The 20,370-nt window shown below is 37.0% G+C and overlaps 1 protein-coding gene and 1 non-coding gene across 5 annotated transcripts in view; one reads left to right on the top strand and one right to left on the bottom strand.

Moving 5' to 3' along the window:
* The window catches only part of Brinp3 (BMP/retinoic acid inducible neural specific 3), a 432,918-nt gene that overhangs the window by 155,226 nt on the left and 257,322 nt on the right, over positions 1-20,370 (bottom strand). The window lies entirely within an intron of this gene.
* LOC120096403 (U2 spliceosomal RNA) lies at positions 642-824 on the top strand. The gene has a single exon (XR_005492830.1). It is a non-coding gene; the product is annotated as a U2 spliceosomal RNA (small nuclear RNA).

Here is a 20,370-nt window from a genome sequence, read left to right as displayed (position 1 = left end):
TATAGCATTGTTTTTTATATCAATAGATACTTTGGAAAAATACATTCTTACATCTTAATAATTCCCAATTAGGCTTATCATCTAGCATGGAATTTATATGTATATGTAATGCATGTATATATATGCATATACATGTACATTTATATATGTATACATGTTTATATTCATTGTAAAATCTACAAGTCAGTAAACAATGATATGAGAATTACAATTGGCATAAAAGTACAGAATGTTGGTTAAGGGAAGAAGTACAATAACATAGCAGGGAAAAATAATTCCCAGAAAAACCAAATGAACTATTCTGTGCCTAACTGAGGAGTTTTCAAAAGTAACATTAAATAAAAGTGTAATTATTTATGTTGAGTATAAATTACATTGCCTTGGACAATAATAAATATATGAAGAAGCATATATTTTGTTTAATTATACATTAATTTAAGCTATAATAATTTTATCACCACGGATTCTTAGTATTATGATTCTCTATATATAATATTATTTTGAGGTTTTTAAATTTAAAATAAAAATAGGACATTTCGACAAAAGTGATTATTGCTTCTCATAAATTCAATACAATGTATGGTCACATAAATCACATTTTTAATCAACTGTGCATATTGTTTTTAAAATCTGCATCTCTCATCGCTTCTCGGCCTTTTGGCTAAGATCAAGTGTAAAATCTGCATCTTATGATATCTAATGTTTCTAACAAAGTTTGAAAATACTCAAAGGAAAGAATTTCTTGTTTACTTCCTTTTCTTTTCTGAAAAAGACATCAATGCGTCTCTTTCCCCTGACAGTGTCTTGTCATCTTTGTACTACTTCTTGGTTACATGACTACAAGACATAGAGAGTAGCAATATTATTATTTGTTCAACCTGCCATTTTCAATAAAAACAGTAATAAATGTCTGTGTTGGAAATACAGGTAACTAGATAAATGACTAGCCCAGAGGAACAACTGCTAATATTTTCACCGCGTTTACTTGTTTACTGTCGGAGTTTTATTATACTTGAAAATATTTGAAATGAGACTTTGTGGTTCAGAACTATTGTTTACTCATAGCACCAACACATTCACAGTCATTTTTTTCTTCTCAGATTTTTTTATTTCTTATTATATTGGTTTTATTTTTCTTTGAAAATTTCATCAAGATATAAAATTGTGTCTTGATGATATCAAACCCTTTCTCCTTCCATTTCTTCTGAAATCTTCTATCCCATTTCCCTTCTATATTCCTGTCTTAATGTGTATCTGTATATTTACATATCTAGTATGTAAGTATCTTTCTATTTATTTTTTGGTTTGTTTATTTTTGTTTCTTAACTCTGACTTAGACCAGTACTTCCCATATGCAAACATGAGTAAGGTTCAGCTATCAAGGTAATTCTACTAGATTCCCCCACATTGATCTACCAGAACTATATAAAACCTCATGCAAACCTTTCTTATTGAAAAGATCCACTTGTATTTCACAATTGAATCTGATTCTACCAAAGTAGTTTTTGAGTAATCATATGTAGCTTTGCTTTTGTACAGATGAAACAATGGACTGTTGGTACAAACCAAGTAACCCATTTGCAAGAATATAAGGCAAAAGGCAGGAAGCTAAAGAGTAAAAAACCTGAGAAAGAATCAGGGGAACAAGGCAGATGTTAAATGAAGAAAAAAAAGAGTAAAATAATGTGAATACAGTGCTACTCAGGTATTAAATTCTCAAAAAAAATTAAAAGATTAACAATTCATTTTTTACTGGATTTTTTATTTATATTTATTGTTTAAGTATCTAATTTGTAGTTTATTTTTCTTTGATAGTTTATGTATTTACATTTCAGAGGACCCTTTCCTGGTCTTTCCCCCTCCCATCCCTCCTTCCCCTACTACTATGAGGATGCTTGCCTATCCACCCACCCACTCCCAACTCATGACCCTGGCATTCCCCTACACTGGGGCATCAAGACTTCACAGGGCCAAGAGTCCCGCCCCCCGCCCTCCTGGTTCCTGTGTGTACTCACTGGGAGTTTAGTCCCTGGGAACTCTGGAGGGTCTGGCTGGTTGATATTGTTCTTCCTATGGGTTGCAAACCACTTCATCTCCTTCAGTCCTTTCTCTAACTCATCCATTGGGGTCCCCAAGCTCAGTCCATTGGTTGGCTGCAAGTATCCCTGTCTGTTTTTGTCAGGCTCTGGCAGAGCGTCTCAGTATACAACTATATCAGGCTCTTGTCAGCAAGCAATTCTTGGCATCCACAATAGTATCTGGGTTTGGATTCGGTATACGGGATGGATTCCCCAGGTGGGGCAGTCTCTGCATGGCCTTTCCTTCAGCTCTATTTTTTGTTCCAGTATTTCCTTTAGACAGGAACAATTTTGGGTTATGGTGTACTATTATGTGCTTTACAAATGGTTAAAAAAAAGGAAAATGAACATTGTTAACAATATTTCAAAATTACTGTTTTCTAAGAACTCCACTGAAGAATGTCTTCATATGTAGACAAAGAAATAGCCTAAATATTGAGGATAAAGTAACAATGAACATGCTAAAATCTATGCAAAGTCATTTGCTGTGAGGACATTCTCAGTATGTAGAACCTGTTAGCACTGCAATTTACCATAATGTCACAATTGCTATCTGTTATTAATATAATGTAAAAGCAAATTGAGAGCCTGACTTCTATAGCAGAATATTTAATTCAATGGCATAAAATGAGAAAGAGAATTCTCAGAAATGTAATGTTACAGAAGTAATGCTATGTTAAATCAGATATTTATATTAAATGAAAATTAAGTGAATGGAAGAACAATGAGTAAACAAGTAAAGATAGTGCTCCATTGTTACATATTAAATGAATCAGGCAATGTAATTTAGTGTTAGAGACCGGGATGGTAGTTCCTCAGTGTAGAGGTAACAGTAAATAGATACGATTTGTTAACTTCTGGTAACTTTCTTTTTGATGTAAACAGCAGCAGCTGAAATGGTCATATTTTGAGCTCTCTGATCAGTGTTTATGTTATGTACTAAAAACTAAGTTGATTAATAGGTTAGTAGGTTTTTATTAATAAATCTGTTAATATTTTTTTCAAGATAAAAGTCATATACATCTGAAGATGTTTGGATTTCTATTTGCCTGTTTATGCATTTGCCTAAGAATAATTCATTCATCAAAGACTAGAGAGACAGCTTAGTTCTTAAGAACATTGATGCTGTTCTAGAATATCTAAATTCAGTTCCCAGCATTGAGATGATGACACATAATCATCTGTAACTCTACCTATAGGGACCTAAGATCCATTTCTGGTATCTGACAGTACCAGCCAAAACACCTATACACGTAAAATTCTGAATCAATCAATCGATCAATCAATCAATCAATCAATCAACAGTCAGTCAATCAAACAGGAACTGGAGAGATTAAGTGAAATATTCCAGAAACTCATTTGGTAAAATACTCATGAGAAATTATGTTTCAAACATTATTGAAAGCACTATGAAAATAATCAAGGATGAAGTATTGAAGGCATTTTGCTATCTCACTCCTCCTTCTTACAATAGATTTTTTTTGCTTTATTATGACTATCATAATATGACAATCATAAAATTATAATGCAAATTATATAATTATAATTATATCCCTTGTGTGTTTAGCTCTCACTTTGTTCTTAATAACTATACTATATCTAGAATAGGGTAAGAATTCAGTACCTATAGTGTAAATGAGCAAGTACTTAAGGACTAAACCTTTAATGATTATCTTGGAGAAAAAAACCATCAACTTAAAACACAAATTTTAAGGCTAGGCTCTATGGGAGTTACAAAAATCATAAATCTTTTCTGCTACACATAGACAATATTCTACCTTACCTATTCCTAAAATTTTCAAATATATAAAACACTAAATACTGATGATACCACATAGAGCAAAAGCAATATTATTTATTCAATTCATGGTGTAGCTTTAGGATTCTTCTGGTTAGCATGACATCTGAATACTGAATTTAAAGACACCTGTTTCATTTATCTTTTTTTTCCGGAGCTGGGGACTGAACCCAGGGCCTTGCGCTTCCTAGGCAAGCGCTCTACCACTGAGCTAAATCCCCAAACCCCTCATTTATCTTTTGATAGTCATTTATTACTTCAACATTTATTAAGCTTTTAACATTGGACTGGGATTCCATGTTGGATCTACTTCTTTATCTCTCAGAAATATTTCTAGAAGTCACTTTTACCAATAAATTAATTTTCAGACTTTATCATTATTTTTTAAATGTTTTACAGTCTCCTATTTACCCCCCCCTCAAGTTTGCCCTTCTCCTCTCATTCCTCCTAACCCCTGTCTCCTGATCTCCAACTCCCCTTACTCATTCCAACTCCCCACTCCTTTCTCCCAGACCCACCAACCACTCCTGCCACACCTCCTCACTCCCTGGGGCCTCAAATCTTTCAAGGGTTAGGCACACCTACTCCCACAGAGGCTAGACCGGGCAGTCCTCTGCTATATATGTGTCAGGAACCTAGGACCAGCTGGTGTATGCTGCCTGGTTGGTAGCTCAGTGACTGAGAGATCTCAGGGTCAAGGTCAGTTGAGACTGCTGCTCTGCCTATGATGTTACCCTCCTCCTCAGCTTTTTGCAGTCTTTATCTAATTGAACCATGGGGGTCCCTGTCTTCTTTCAATTGGTTGGGTGTAAATATCTGCCTCTGTCTCAGTCAGCTGCTTGTTGGGTCTCTCAGAGGACAGCCATGCTAGGCTCCTGTTTGTAAGTACACCATAGGACCAGTAACTGTGTCAGACCTTGAAGCCTCCCCTTGAGATGAATACAGACAAGTTATTTACTTGAAAGTGTTTTAAAAGGTATTTGAAATGTTCTTATTGGGTTACATTTTAGTCAGGATCAAAAATACTTTGTAAGTTTCCAAATTGCTTTATTTAGGTATTGTTAAAAATGTGTATACATTTGTGTGTCTATGTGAGGTAACATACACAGGTGAATATTTCAGATACCTCTGTGTCTACAGCAAAGAATAAGATTCCATGGAGCTGACAATAAAAGTGACCTTGGGTGCCCTCTGTATAGATGTTGAAAACTGCATTCCTGTCATCTATAGACTCAGAGACATCTATCTGTCCAGCCATGTACGGTCATTCAGGAAACTTCTTCAAAGAGTTTTTGTTATTGTTGCTGTTGTTTGTTTGTTTGTTCGTGGTGTGTGTGTGTGTGTGTTTGTGTGTGTGTGTGTGTGTGTGTGTGTGTGTGTGTGTGTGTGTGTGTGTGTGTGTTTGGAGCTTGGATACATGAAACTTTTGGTGGAGTTGGAAGCTGGTACGACCACTGTGGAAATCATTCTGGCTGTTCCTCAGAAAATTAGACATAGCACTACCTGAGGACCAAGCTCTACCACTCCTGGTCATATAACCAAAAGATACTCTAACATATAACAAGGACACATGCTCCACTATTTTCATATAAGACTTATTTATAATAGCAAGAAGCTAAAAAGAACCCAGACGTCCTTCAACAGAGGAATGGATACAGAAAAGGTGGTACATTTGCACAATGGAGTACTACTCAGCTATTAAAATCAATAGCTGAGTACATGAAATTCATAGGGCAAATGAATGGAACTAGAAAATATCATCCTCAGTGAGGTAACCCAGTCACAAAAGAACACACATGGTATGCACTTACTGATAAGTGGATATTAGCCCAAAAGCTGGAAATACCCAAAAAACAATTCACAGACCATATGAAGCTCTAGAAGAAGGGGGACCAAAGTGTGGATGCTTCAATCTTACTTAGAAGGGGGAACATAATACTCACAGGAGGTAGGGGTAGGAGTGATTTGGGAGGAAGTAAGGCAGGACATAGGAAAAGGGGGCAATACCAGGTATAAGAGGAGACAGGGATGATACACAGAGGGTCAGGATATGGACAGCAGTTTGTAGCAATGGGGGATGGAAAACTTGGGGTAGCTACCTGCAAGTTCTAGATGCTAGGGAACCAAGGGGTTCCCAAGACCCAACAGGGATGAGATTAGCTGAAGTGCCTAACAAAGGGGAGAGAGAACCTGTAGAGACCATATCCAGAAGTTAGGCAAGGACCCTGTTTGGGGACTGGGGCTACTCATCCTTCTCAAAAATTTTACCCAGAATTTTTCCTATCTAAAGGAAATACAGGGAAAAAGAGTGGAGTAAAGACTGAAGGAAAGACCTTCCAGAGACTGCCCAACCTAGAAACCCACCCCATATGAAGCCACTAAACCTAGTCACTATTGCTGATGTCAATAAGTACTTGTTGACAGGACTCTGATATGGATGTTTCCAGAGATTCTCTGCTAGAGACTTACTGATACAGATGAGGATGCTTGGAGCCAACCATCAGATTGAGCACAGGGACCCCAATGGAGTAGTTGAGAAATGACTGAAGGAGCTGAAGGGGTTTGCAACCCCATAGGAAGAACAACAATATCAACCAACCAGACACCCCTTACCCCCACCAGAGCTCCCAGGGATTAAACCACCAACCAAAGAGTACACATGGAGAGACCCATGGCTCCAGCTGCACATTTATCAGAGAATGGCATCGCCTGATATCAACAGGAGTAGAGGCCTTTGGTCCTGTGTAGGCTTTATTCTCCAGTGTAGGTGAATGCCAGGATGTTGAGGTGGGAGTGGTTGGGTAGGAGGGGGAGCCTTCTCATAGGAGCAGAAGGAGGGGATATGGAAGAGGGGGAACTGGGAATGTGGATAACAGTTGGAATATAAATACATAAAATATGCAAGAATAAAAGATATAACTAAGCGTGATGGCACATATCTTTAATCCCTGCATTCTCGAGGCAGAGGCAGGAAGATCTGTGTGAGTTGAAGTCCTGCTTATTCTATATAGGATTTTTAGGGCGCTCAAGGCTACCTAGTGAGACCATGCCTCAAAAAGATATCACAAACACTACAACATATATCCATTAGATATATACAAATCAGAGAATATAAGCATAAGTTATTATAGTATTAAAATAAAAACTATGTGGAGCAGAACAAGTTTATGTAAAGGAAACAGTTATAGCTTGAGAAGACTGCTACAAAAAGCTAGGCCATGAATTTATTTGTAGATACTGAAGAGTTTACCTTGTAGGAACACAATTATTTCAAAGTGGTTTCTTCTTGTTCTTGCCTCTATGGTTCCATGCAAGGCTACAATGATTGTCCTACTTTTCTATACCCTGCAAATTATCCTCCATCAAAGTAAATACTGCGACTTCCCACCCACAAAGAACCACATGTCAATCTATTGAGAGAGATTGTATGCACTCTTTGAGCAAACATTTAAAAAATAAAATTACACACTGGGCTAGAAAAAAATGTTTTTAGATGCTCTTGAAGTGTCTATTAACGTGATCTGTAATAGGTAAACTGGACACAATCGAGTCAAAACCAGGTTCCCTAATAAAAGCGGGATTTCTTTGTGCTTGCACCATGGTTTCCCTGGAACTTAAATGTTTACTACTTGGTGGGTCCTGGAGAGGCCAAACTTGTGGCTCACACCTATGAAAGTTATTTTTTTTTACTCTTAGATATTAAATCACAGCAATAGCAACAACAACAAAAAACTGGAGAAAAGAAGAGAAAGAAAGACTTTATAGTTGCTTATTGGGATATACATTCAGAAGACATAGGCTAAGTTTGTGATAGCTGTAATTGATGGTATTGTGTAAGTGTGACTGTATGCTCTGTTATAAACCCCTAAAAGGCATTTTGTTAGTATACTACAACTGTCTGGGAGTCATGTGATATCTTCAATACAAACCCTGAAGAGAAGTAAAACCTCCCTGCAAAAGGAAACATGCAGAGATCACAGTCTGCCCAGGGCAGGACAGGGCTGAAATGCTTTCTGCATATAATAAAAGTAATATGTAAGTCATGACGTTGCTAGTGTTGTTGGAACAGATAAATTAAATTTTACAGAAACAGGACAGAAACTACAAGCCATCAACTTATTGTACTTATTTTATATATGCAACGGAATTGAAAAGTAAAATATTATATGATTTTTGTTTTCTTTTTTGCTTATCTATGGGCCATAACCTTATTGTCTGTTTATGCATTTATTCATTCTTCATCTGTGTGTGGGGGTGTGGTGTGAACAACTTGCTGAAGCAGCACGTGTACACAATATGGATTCACAGGATAAAACTGAACTCGGTACTAAAGGAATCAAGTAACTGTAGCCACTGTGTTTTCTCACTTGTCCCAAATGTCAGGTTTTTATCCTTTTAGAACTGACCAGCAACTTTAAAACTGAATAGTAAATAATATTTCTAGATCAAAGTTCAGAGAACAAATATCACAGTGTAATCAGAGTTCTTTTATGAATAAAACTACTGAGCTTATTCATTATCTGGATTCTCAATTATTATGAATAAATCTTCCAAGAACAGGGATTAGAAAAAAATTCAGCCCTGCAAATAGTGATTTATGTTTAGGCTGCTCTTGGTTGGTTTTCTGGTTTCTTTTCCCAGTGCCTTCAATGGCCTGAGATTAAAAAACTCCCAGATAGTCCTGAACCTGAATATTTTCTGTCCTTATTAGGTGGAATAATGAAGAAACAAGGCCAGCAGAGTCTTTGGTCTACATTCCACCATATCACAAGATAAAAACAAAATCTCAACACCCAGACAGAACTAAATGCTTTATTAATTTTGTGTAAAGACACAGACCTCCACAGTGGAGAACTGGATTCTGAGCATGAAGCCTTGACCTGATAGTGAGAATTAAGTTAATGTTCCAGAAGGTATGTATTAGAATCTGAGTTTTCTATCTTGCTCTCTTTGACAGGGTAACTGAAAATATTCGAGAGTAAATGTCAAGCATTTGCATGAAGTTTCTATCACTGCATTAGAGGACAGAGGCTGCTGAATCAAGGACACTGACAGACCAACATAGCTAGGAGCTAATAGAAAGTATACCCTGGCCAATCTGTCACTGTCAGAATGTCAGGAACAGTCTCCTAAAATGTTGCAGTTTATTAAGACACCAATGATAGTAGCTGATTAGACTTTCTTGCTTTTTAAAGAAGCCTTAACACAAAACTTCCCACTACTCCTTTGAAATTGCATATTTAATATTAATATTCTGAAATATTTATTAAAGTTCTGATTGCTTGTGCCTTTTGATGTCCAGCAGTACCACATATTTCTAAGTAGTTTTTCAGCAGCTTCCGACTTCAGTTATCTTTTTGTAATAGGACAAATAATGTGTGCACACAAAGACTGACTGAACTTTCATACTGAGACTGTCATATCCATCCATTTATCACCCAATTAAATGAGCACCCAAGAGAACTGATGAGAACAGCATAGAAAAGCTTTGGACTTGAGCATCATTAGCAAGACAGAAGTAGATTTCTTGTTGCAACCGGCTATCACAGAAACAGTTCTGTCATTTTATTTTAATCTGTGTAAAATTGGCTTTGCTCACAAAAAGTAAGTGGAAATTCAAATTCCTTTGGCTATGATAATCACCAAAAGTCAGCACTAGGGTGTCTTCAGAAAAACACAAAATTTATACTGGTATAGAGGACTCATGTAAGGCACATAAATTGTATATGTGTTATTGAAATTCTAAGAGATATAAATAATCAATATACAGATCAAATTTCTTTATAAGATCTTAGCATATTGTTTATTGCTTCAGTCTTCTAATTTTATTTTATTTAAAATGTTGCCTGAAATGTATAATTAACATAACATTCATATCTTTAAGCATTAATGAAAGTATGATAACATACAATGAAAATAATTATTCATTTTTAAAACATATTTATCAGTTTGGTGGAAGAAATAAAAAAGTAAAATGAATCCACTGTGAACTCGCACACATCTTTCTCTTATTCCTGACATCTTTTCCATGTATCCTTATCCCTTGCGTTGTCTCTTCCTGACTACTTAGTTTCTTTAAAGACCCAATTCCCAAAGAGCCTTCTGTACTCCTGAGGTATTTCTCAGATTGTTTGGAAGCTTTATTGGAAATAAGGAAAGTCTTGTTGCAGTAACAACAAATTATCATGCCACAGAGCAGTTTGTGGTTATAAAGGCCTACATCTATGAACTTGGGTCTCCACATTGGTCTTAGCTATGGCCTCTGGGGAAGGTTAATCTTTCCAAATAATAAAATCCACAAAACAGCAATCAAAGTATGAAGGAGAGAAATAGTCTTAGTCCTTCATTTCAATCTATTTTATTTTTTTCAATATAACATTGCAGAACAAAATTAGTATCTCATAAAAATTGTGATAATGTAGAATAACAAAAGAAATTTTGATGAACTTGGACCACATAACTCTTTTTCATGCTTTGAAGCAGATGCAAGGCCAGAGCTGTGATTTCAGTGAGATAATTTGAAGTGTCTTTCCAACCATATCAAAATTATTTCTCCTAGTTCAATCTAGAGCTACTTTTTAGGGTTACAAATAATTTTATTGGTTTATTTACATTGATAATCATGTGTTTCTTGTGTTTTAAAAGATATATTTATTGTCTTTATTAGGTCTTATGTCACTCTCTAAAGCTATTTACCAATCCATTATCAGTGAGGAGGCAAAAAAATATACCATTTGGTAATTGGTGAATGAATGGTTAATCCTTTCCAAATTAATTCATTGCCCGGAGTAAAATGAAATAAACTGTAGGAACGACCTCAAACTAGTACTTGAAATGAATTCATCATCTACTCTCCTTCACTTTACATTTTTAAAACATCTGTACATAGTGACACTAAAAGTCAACATTTGAGTGTGTAAAACAATAAATTGCAAAGATCATATTGATAGTATGCTTAATCAAACTGTTAGAAAAAATCAAAGAAACTACATTATAGCCATGATGTTTATCTCAATATCTGAGATTCCCATTTACCAGCTTTGTAAGTGGCATTATTACAGTAATGATAGCCTTTTCCAGGAGGTACAACATACACAAATTTCATTTATATTATAGGAGCAAAAGCTCTCTTTCCATGTGTGTGTGTGTGTGTGTGTGTGTGTGTGTGTGTGTGTGTGTGTATGTGTGTGTGTGTATGTGTGTGTCTGTGTGTCTGTGTGTGTATATGTCAGGTGTGTGTGTATGTATACAAATATATGTGTGTATTCATGCAATATATTCTGATTACAGTGTGTATCATATATCCTATATATAATACATAATATATAATATAATATATAATGAGTATATATACACATTCATAGACATGTATTTATATATTTATATTCATATGTATTAAAATGTTTGTGAAGTTTTCTATAAATGTGTGTTTCTGTCTTTGACAAGATACCCCAGAGTCCCCAGGGACTAAGCCACCAACCAAAATGTACACAAGGATGGAACTATGTCTCCAGCTGCATATGTAGCAGAGGATAGCCTTGTCTAGCATCAATGGGAGGAAAAGCTCTTAGTCCTGTAAAGGTTCAATGTCATCGACACAACTGTCAAAGATAATGGAAAATGGAAAAAGCTACTGATCCAAAACATACAGGAAATCCAGGACTCAATGAGAAGATCAAACCTAAGGATAATAGGTATAGAAGAGAGTGAAGACTCCCAGCTCAAAGGACAAGTAAATATCTTCAACAAAAATCATAGAAGAAAACTTCCCTTACCTAAAAAAAGAGATACCCATAGGCAAACAAGAAGCCTACAGAACTCCAAATAGATTGGACCAGAAAAGAAACACGTCCCGTCACATAATACTCAAAACACCAAACGCACAAAATAAAGAAAGAATATTAAAAGCAGTAAGGGGAAAAGGTCAAGTAACATATAAAGGCAGACCTATCAGAATCACACCAGACTTTTCGCCAGAAACTATGAAAGCCAGAATATCCTGGACAGATGTCATACAGACCCTCAGAGAACACAAATGCCAGCACAGGTTACTGTATCCTGCAAAACTCTCAATTAACATAGATGGAGAAACCAAGATATTCCACGACAAAACCAAATTTACACAATATCTTTCTACAAATCCAGCACTACAAAGGATAATAAATGGTAAAGTCCAACAAAAGGAGGCAAGCTATACCCTAGAAGAAGCAAGAAACTAATCGTCTTGGCAACAAAACAAAGAGAAGAAAAGCACACAAACATAACCTCATATTCAAATATGAATATAACAGGAAGCAATAATCACTAGTCCTTAATATCTCTCAATATCAATGGCCTCAACTCCCCAATAAAAAGACATAGATTAACAAACTGGATACGCAAAGAGGACCCTACATCCTGCTACCTACAGGAAACACACCTCAGAGACAAAGACAGACACTACCTCAGAGTGAAAGGCTGGAAAACAACTTTACAACAAAATAGTCGGAACAAGCAAGCTGGAGTAGCCATTCTAATATCAAATAAAATCAATTTTCAACTAAAAGTCATCAAAAAAGATAAGGAAGGACACTTCATATTCATCAAAGGAAAAATCCACCAAGATGAACTCTCAATCCTAAATATTTATGCCCCAAATACAAGGGCACCTAATACGTAAAAGAAACCTTACTAAAGCTCAAAACACACATTGCACCTCACACAATAATAGGAGGAGATTTCAAAACCCTACTCTCATCAATGGACAGATCATGGAAACAGAAATTAAACAAAGACGTAGACAGACTAAGAGAAGTCATGAGCCAAATGCACTTAACAGATATTTATAGAACATTCTATCCTAAAGCAAAAGGATATACCTTCTTCTCAGCTCCTCGTGGTACTTTCTCCAAAATTGACCATATAATTGGTCAAAAAACGGGCCTCAACAGGTACAGAAAGATAGAAATAATCCCATGCGTGCTATCAAACCACCATGGCCTAAAACTGGTCTTCAATAATAATAAGGGAAGAATGTCCACATATACGAGGAAATTGAACAATGCTCTACTCAATGATAACCTGGTCAAGGAAGAAATAAAGAAAGAAATTCAAGACTTTTTAGAATTTAATGAAAATGAAGGTACAACATACCCAAACATATGGGACACAGTGAAAGCTGTGCTAAGAGGAAAACTCATAGCGCTGAGTGCCTGCAGAAAGAAACAGGAAAGAGCATATGTCACCAGCTTGACAGCACACCTAATAGCTCTAGAACAAAATGAAGCAAATACACCCAGGAGGAGTAGAAGGCAGGAAATAATCAAACTCACACCTGAAATCAACCAAGTAGAAACAAAAAGGACCATAGAAAGAATCAACAGAACCAAAAGTTGGTTCTTTGAGAAAATCAACAAGATAAACCCTTAGCCAAACTAACAAGAGGACACAGAGAGTGTATCCAAATTAACAAAATCAGAAATGAAAAGGGAGACATAACTACAGATTCAGAGGAAATTCAATAAATCATCAGATCTTACTATACAAGCCTATATTCAACAAAACTTGAAAATCTGCAGGAAATGGACAATTTCCTAGACAGGTACCGCAGTTAAATCAGGAACAGATAAACCAATTAAAAAAACCCATAACTTGTAAGGAAATAGAAGCAGTCATTAAAGGTCTCCCAACCAAAAAGAGACCAGGTCCAGACGGGTTTAGTGCAGAATTCTATCAGACCTTCATAGAAGACCTCATACCAATATTATCCAAACGATTCCACAAAATTGAAACAGATGGATCACTACCGAGTTCCTTCTATGAAGCCACAATTACACTCATACCTAAACCAAACAAAGACCCAACAAAGAAAGAGAACTTCAGACCAATTTCCCTTATGAATATCGATGCAAAAATACTCAATAAAATTCTGGCAACCCGAATCCAAGAGCACATCAAAACAATCAAACACCATGATCAATTAGGCTTCATCCAAGGCATGCAGGGATGGTTTAATATACGGAAAACCATCAACGTGATCCATTATATAAACAAACTGAAAGAACAAAACCACATGATCATTTCATTAGACGCTCAGAAAGCATTTGACAAAATTCAGCACCCCTTCATGATAAAAGTCCTGGAAAGAATTGGAATTCAAGGCCCATACCTAAACATAGTAAAAGCCATATACAGCAAACCAGTTGCTAACATTAAACTAAATGGAGAGAAACTTGATGCAATCCCACTAAAATCAGGGACTAGACAAGGCTGCCCACTCTCTCGCTACTTATTCAATATAGTTCTTGAAGTTCTAACCAGAGCAATCAGACAACAAAAGGAGGTCATGGGGATACAGATAAGAAAACAAGAAGTCAAAATATCACTATTTGCAGAAGATATGATAGTATATTTAAGTGATCCCAAAAAGTTCCACCAGAGAACTACTAAAGCTGATAGACAACTTCAGCAAAGTGGCTGGGTATAAAATTAACTCAAATAAATCAGTACCCTTCCTCTACACAAAAGAGAAACAAACCGAGAAAGAAATTAGGGAAACGACACCTTCATAATAGACCCAAATAATATAAAGTAGCTCAGTGTGACTTTAACCAAGCAAGTAAAAGACTTGTACAATAAGAACTTCAAGACTCTGAAGAAAGAAATTGAAGAAGACCTCAGAAGAAGGAAAGATCTCCCATGCTCATGGATTGACAGGAATAATATAGTAAAAATGGCCATTTTACCAAAAGCAATCTACAGATTCAATGCAATCCCCATCAAAATATCAATCCAATTCTTCAAAGAGCTAGACAGAAAAATTTGCAAATTCATCTGGAATAACAAAAAGCCCAGGATAGCTAAAATTATCCTCAACAATAAAAGGACTTCAGGGGGAATCACTATCCCTGAACTCAAGCAGTATTACAGAGCAATAGTGATAAAAACTGCATGGTATTGTTACAGAGACAGACAGATAGACCAATGGAACAGAATTGAAGACCCAGAAATGAACCCACACACCTATGGGCACTTGATTTTTGACAAAGGAGCCAAAACCATCCAATGGAAAAAAGATAGCATTTTCAGCAAATGGTGCTGGTTCAACTGGAAGTCAATGTGTAGAAGAATGCAGATCGATCCATGCTTATCACCCTGTACAAAGCTTAAGTCCAAGTGGATCAAGGACCTCCACATCAAATCAGATACACTCAAACTGATAGAAGAAAAACTAGGGAAGCATCTGGAACACATGGGCACTGGAAAAAATTTCCTGAACAAAACACCAATGGCTTATGCTCTAAGATCAAGAATCGACAAATGGGATCTCATAAAACTGCAAAGCTTCTGTAAGGCAAAGGACACTGTGGTTAGGACAAAACAGCAACCAACAGATTGGGAAAAGATCTTTACCAATCCTACAACAGATAGAGCTTTATATCCAAAATATACAAAGAATTCCAGAAGTTAGACCACAGGGAGACAAATAACCCTATTAAAAATGGGGTTCAGAGCTAAACAAAGAATTCACAGCTAAGGAATGCCGAATGGCTGAGAAACACCTAAAGAAATGTTCAACATCTTTAGTCATAAGGGAAATGCAAATCAAAACAACCCTAAGATTTCACCTCACACCAGTGAGAATGGCTAAGATCAAAAACTCAGATGACAGCAGATGCTGGCGAGGTTGCAGAGAAAGAGGATCATTCCTCCATTGTTGGTGGGATTGCAGATTGGTACAACCATTCTGGAAATCAGTCTGGAGGTTCCTCAGAAAATTGGACATTGAACTGCCTGAGGATCCAGCTATACCTCTCTTGGGCATATACCCACAAGATGCTCCAAATTTAAAAAAGACACGTGCTCCACTGTGTTCATAGCAGCCTTATTTATAATAGCCAGAAGCTGGAAAGAACCCAGATGCCTTTCAGCAGAGGAATGGATACAGAAAATGTGGTACATCTACACAGTGGAATATTACTCAGCTATCAGAAACAATGACTTTATGAAATTCGTAGGCAAATGGTTGGAACTGGAAAATATCATCTTAAGTGAGGTAACCCAATCACAGAATAACACACATGGTATGCACTGATTGATAAGTGGCTATTAGCCCAAATGCTTGAATTACCCTAGATGCCTAGAACAAATGAAACTCAAGACAGATGATCAAAATGTGAATGCTTCACTCCTTCTTTAAAAGGGGAACAAGAATACCCTTGGCAGGGAAGAGAGAGGCAAAGATTAAAACAGAGACTGAAGGAACACACATTCAGAGTCTGCCCCACATGTGGCCCATACATATACAGCCATCCAATTAGACAAGATAGATAAAGCAAAGAACTGCAGGCCGACAGGAGCTGGATGTAGATCGCTCCTGAGAGACACAGCCAGAATACAGCAAATACAGAGGCGAATGCCAGCAGCAAACCACTGAACTGAGAATAGGACCCCCGTTGAAGGAATCAGAGAAAGAACTGGAAGAGCTTGAAGGGGCTCGAGACCCCATATGTACAACAATGCCAAGCAACCAGAGCTTCCAGGGACTAAGCCACTACCTAAAGACTATAAATGGACTGACCCTGGACTCTGACCTCATAGGTAGCAATGAATATCCTAGTAAGAGCACCAGTGGAAGGGGAAGCCCTTGGTCCTGCTAATTCTGAACCCCCAGTGAACGTGATTGTTGGGGGGAGGGCGGCAATAGGGGGAGGATGGGGAGGGGAACACCCATAAAGAAGGGGAGGGGGAAGGATTAGGGGGATGTTCGCCCGGAAACCAGGAAAGGGAATAACACTCGAAATGTATATAAGAAATACTCAAGTTAATAATAAAAAAAAAGGAGCAGGGAGAGAGAAGAAAGAGGGTAAGTAATGGAGAGGGAGGAGAGAGAGGAGATAAAATGGAGAGCATGTGAAAGAAAGAAGGAAAAGGGAGAGTGAGATTTGAGAGCAGAGAGAAAGAGAAGAGAGTGGGAGGAGACTAGAGTCTAGTGGGGACACATGAGAGAGGAGAATGAACAGAAGGACATTGTGGAAAGAGGAGAGAAAACAGAAAAGGGGGAGAAAACAAAGGAACGGGGGGAGAAAGAGGAGAGCGACTGACAGAGAAGAGGTAGCAAAGAAAGAGAGTTAAGGGAGAAACAGGACAGAGTAAAAAAGGAAAAGAGAAAACATGGGGCAAATGGGAAAAAGAAGAGAGGTTTGTAAGAGGGAAGAGAGATGTGTGAGAAAGGGGAGCAAAGGAAAGAGATGAGAGAGAGAGGGGATGGAGGAAGTGGAGGAGAGAAAGAGAGCAGGGGAATGTGGGAAAGAATGGGGAGCAAAGAGTGACAGGAGAGGAAGAAAAAATGTCTTTCAAAAAAAAGAAAACTGAAAAAAAAGAATTTGAAACAAAAATCACATTTATTAATTTTTTGAAGAGTGTCATTAAAGAAGTTTTCTAAAATTAGTTATATCTAATACATATTCATTTTCTGAGTATATTTTATTCTAATTATTATTTGAAGTTGATTTTCTTATTTCGCAAAATTTTCTGATTGCAGTTTCTCTTCTCTGAGCTCATCTCAGATCCTCTCAACTTCCCTACACATGCAAATCCATACCATCTCCTTAGATTTCAAACAAACATAAAAGAAGCAAGACAGAAAAAAATGACAATAATAAACAAAGGTAAAGCTAAAACAAACTAGAATAATACAAAGCAATATTCCGTTGTCAAATATCATAGTATTAAACATAAAATCCAAAGGGAATTCTACTTTTGTTTATTATTATTCAACTAAGATTTAATTAGTTAGCTTATGGACCTATACATCTTAACAATAAGTTCCTGTCCTGCTATGTTTCTTTTAATATATTTTTCCAGGTTAAAATATTAATAAAAAATCTGGGGGCATATATTCTTGTCTAATGCTCACATTTTCATAAGGAAATCATCCAAAATCAACAGACCTGAATTACATCACATGTAAAGAATTAAGTAAACAATCTCTAAGTACCTACAATAAATTTGAAGAAAACACACAAAATTCAAGATGTGTTGCACATAGTGGCATAGTGACAGAAATGCAGATAATTTAATCAATTTAAACTATTTGCATACAATTTCAGTTGTGAGCCTAGCCTTTAGGGACCAACGCATAGATAACCGAGGGTAGGGGAATGCTAGGGTGCTGAGACAGGAGTGGGTGGGCAGGTGGGGAAGAATCTTCACAGAGGCAGGAGGAAGGGGGCCCGAATATGGAGTTTGTGAAGAAACTGGGAAGGGGGACAACATTTGAAATGTCAATAGACAAATAATAAAGGTGGAAAAATATTTGCAAACACACCATGATCGTTTGAAAATTAGGGAAAAATACTATCTTTACTGTGTTTTTCTTTCTCTGACTGCACTTGTTCACTAACAGCACATATGTATCTCTCCTAGCTTGGTGGACACAGTGCTTGTATTTCAGATGGTTGGATAAGCACAAGCTTGTTCTTCCTTTTCTTATGTTGGGCCTCAGACTCACTAGTTTGTTCAGAACGACCTTGAACTTCTAGTCCTGCTTTCAAGATCGTTCATACGGTAGGTATGAGTCAATAATTCAATATGTTAGATAGGCAGGCTAAAGACTGAAAAATATCGTTTTCTAAACATGTAATCTATTGTATGGAAACATCTTTATATACCATAGTGCCATATAGAAACCATATGTATGATGAAAATAGTTATTATTATTATTATTATTATTATTATTATTATTATTATTATCAATAGTAAAAGAATTTTAGTTCATCAACATGGCTGCTCAATCACATCCACGGACATTCTAGATGGGTATGATTGGCCTGAAATTCACACGTGCTCTTAGAACACACCTTGACACTTTAGACTGGAATTCTTTAATTTACAACTTTAATCCCCAAAACATTGAGGGGCAGAAAAAGTGACAAATCAGAGAAAGATTTGGCACAATATGCTAGAGAAAGGACATGCCCAATGGTCAGGAGAAAAGCAATTCAATAGCAGCAGCTCAGGAAGAGGCGTTTAATTTTAGTTGGGAGTAAAATGAGAAATAGTGCAGTGGTGTTGAGTACGGGGAAGTTCAGTTGCTGACAATTCAGTTCCTGGAGTTTTGGGGCATTTTCTAGTGGGATAATTTTTTCTTTTCTTTTATGGGAGGTTTTTGTAAATTTACATTTCAAATGTTATCCCTTTTCCTGGTTTCCCCTCCAGAAATACCCTATCACATCTCTCCTTCCACTGCATCTATGAGAATGCTTAACTAACCACCCACCCACTCCTTCCCACCTGCCTGCCCTGGCATTTCCCCACATTGGTGATTCGAGCCTTCAGAGGAACAAGCGTTTCTTCTACCATTGATGTACAACAAGGCCATCCTCTGCTACATATGCAGCTGGAGCGATAGGTACCCTCCATGTATACTCTTTAGTTAATGGTTTAATCCCTGAGAGATCTGGGATATCTGGTTGGTTGATATCATTGTTCTTCCTATGGGGTGGCAAATCCCTACAACTCCTTAAGTCCTTTCTCTAACTTTTCCATTGGGGACTGTGTTCCCAGTCCAATAGTTGGCTGTAAGCATATGCCTTGCTATTTCTCAGGCTCTGGCAAAGCCTCTCAGGGAACAACTATATCAGGTTTCTGTCAACATGCACATCTTGGCATCCACAATAGTGTCTGGGATTGGAAGTTGTATATGGGATTGATCCTCTGGAGATGGTCTTTCCTTCAGTCTCCGCTTTACACTTTATCTCCATATTTCCTCCAGTGAATATTTTGTTCCCCTTCTAAGAAGGACTGAAGCATCCACACTTTGTTCTTCCTTCTTCTTGAGCTTCATGTAGTCTGAAAATTTTATTTTGGGTAGTATGAGGTTTTGGGCTAATATTCATTTTTCAGTGAGTGCATACCATGTGTGTTCTTTTATGACTAGGTTACCTCACTCAGGATGATATTTTCTAGCTCCATCCATTTGCCTAAGAATTTCATGAAGTCATTGTTTTTAATAGTTGAGTAGTACTCCACTGTGTAAATGTATCCATTCCTCTGTTGAAGGGCATTTGGGTACTTTCCAGCTTCTGGTTATTATAAATAAAGCGGCTATGAACATAGTGGAGCATGTATCCTAGTTATAAGTTGGAGCATCTTTTGGGTATATGCCCAAGAGTGTTATAGTTGGGTCCTCAAGTAGTACCCTGAGGTACTATGTCAAGGTTTCTGGGGAGCCTCCAGATTGATTTCCAGAGTGGTAGTACCAGTTTGCAATCTCACCAACAGTGGAGGAGTGTTCCTTTTTCTCCACATCCTCACCAGCATCTGCTGTAACCTGATTTTTTGATCTTAGCCATTCTGACTGGTGTGAGATAAAATCTCAGAGTTGTTTTGATTTGCATTTTCCTGATGATTAAAGACATTGAACATTTCTTTAGGTGTTTTTCAACCATTCAATATTCCTCAGAGAATTCTTTGTTTAGCTCAGTACCCCATTTTTAATAGGGTTATTTGGCT

The sequence above is a fragment of the Rattus norvegicus genome, chromosome 13 (assembly GCF_036323735.1).
Source record: "Rattus norvegicus strain BN/NHsdMcwi chromosome 13, GRCr8, whole genome shotgun sequence".
NCBI classification, from domain to species: Eukaryota; Metazoa; Chordata; class Mammalia; order Rodentia; family Muridae; genus Rattus; species Rattus norvegicus.
The sequence above is the reverse complement of the archived record's forward strand: the minus strand, read 5'-3'. Positions and strand labels throughout refer to the sequence as shown.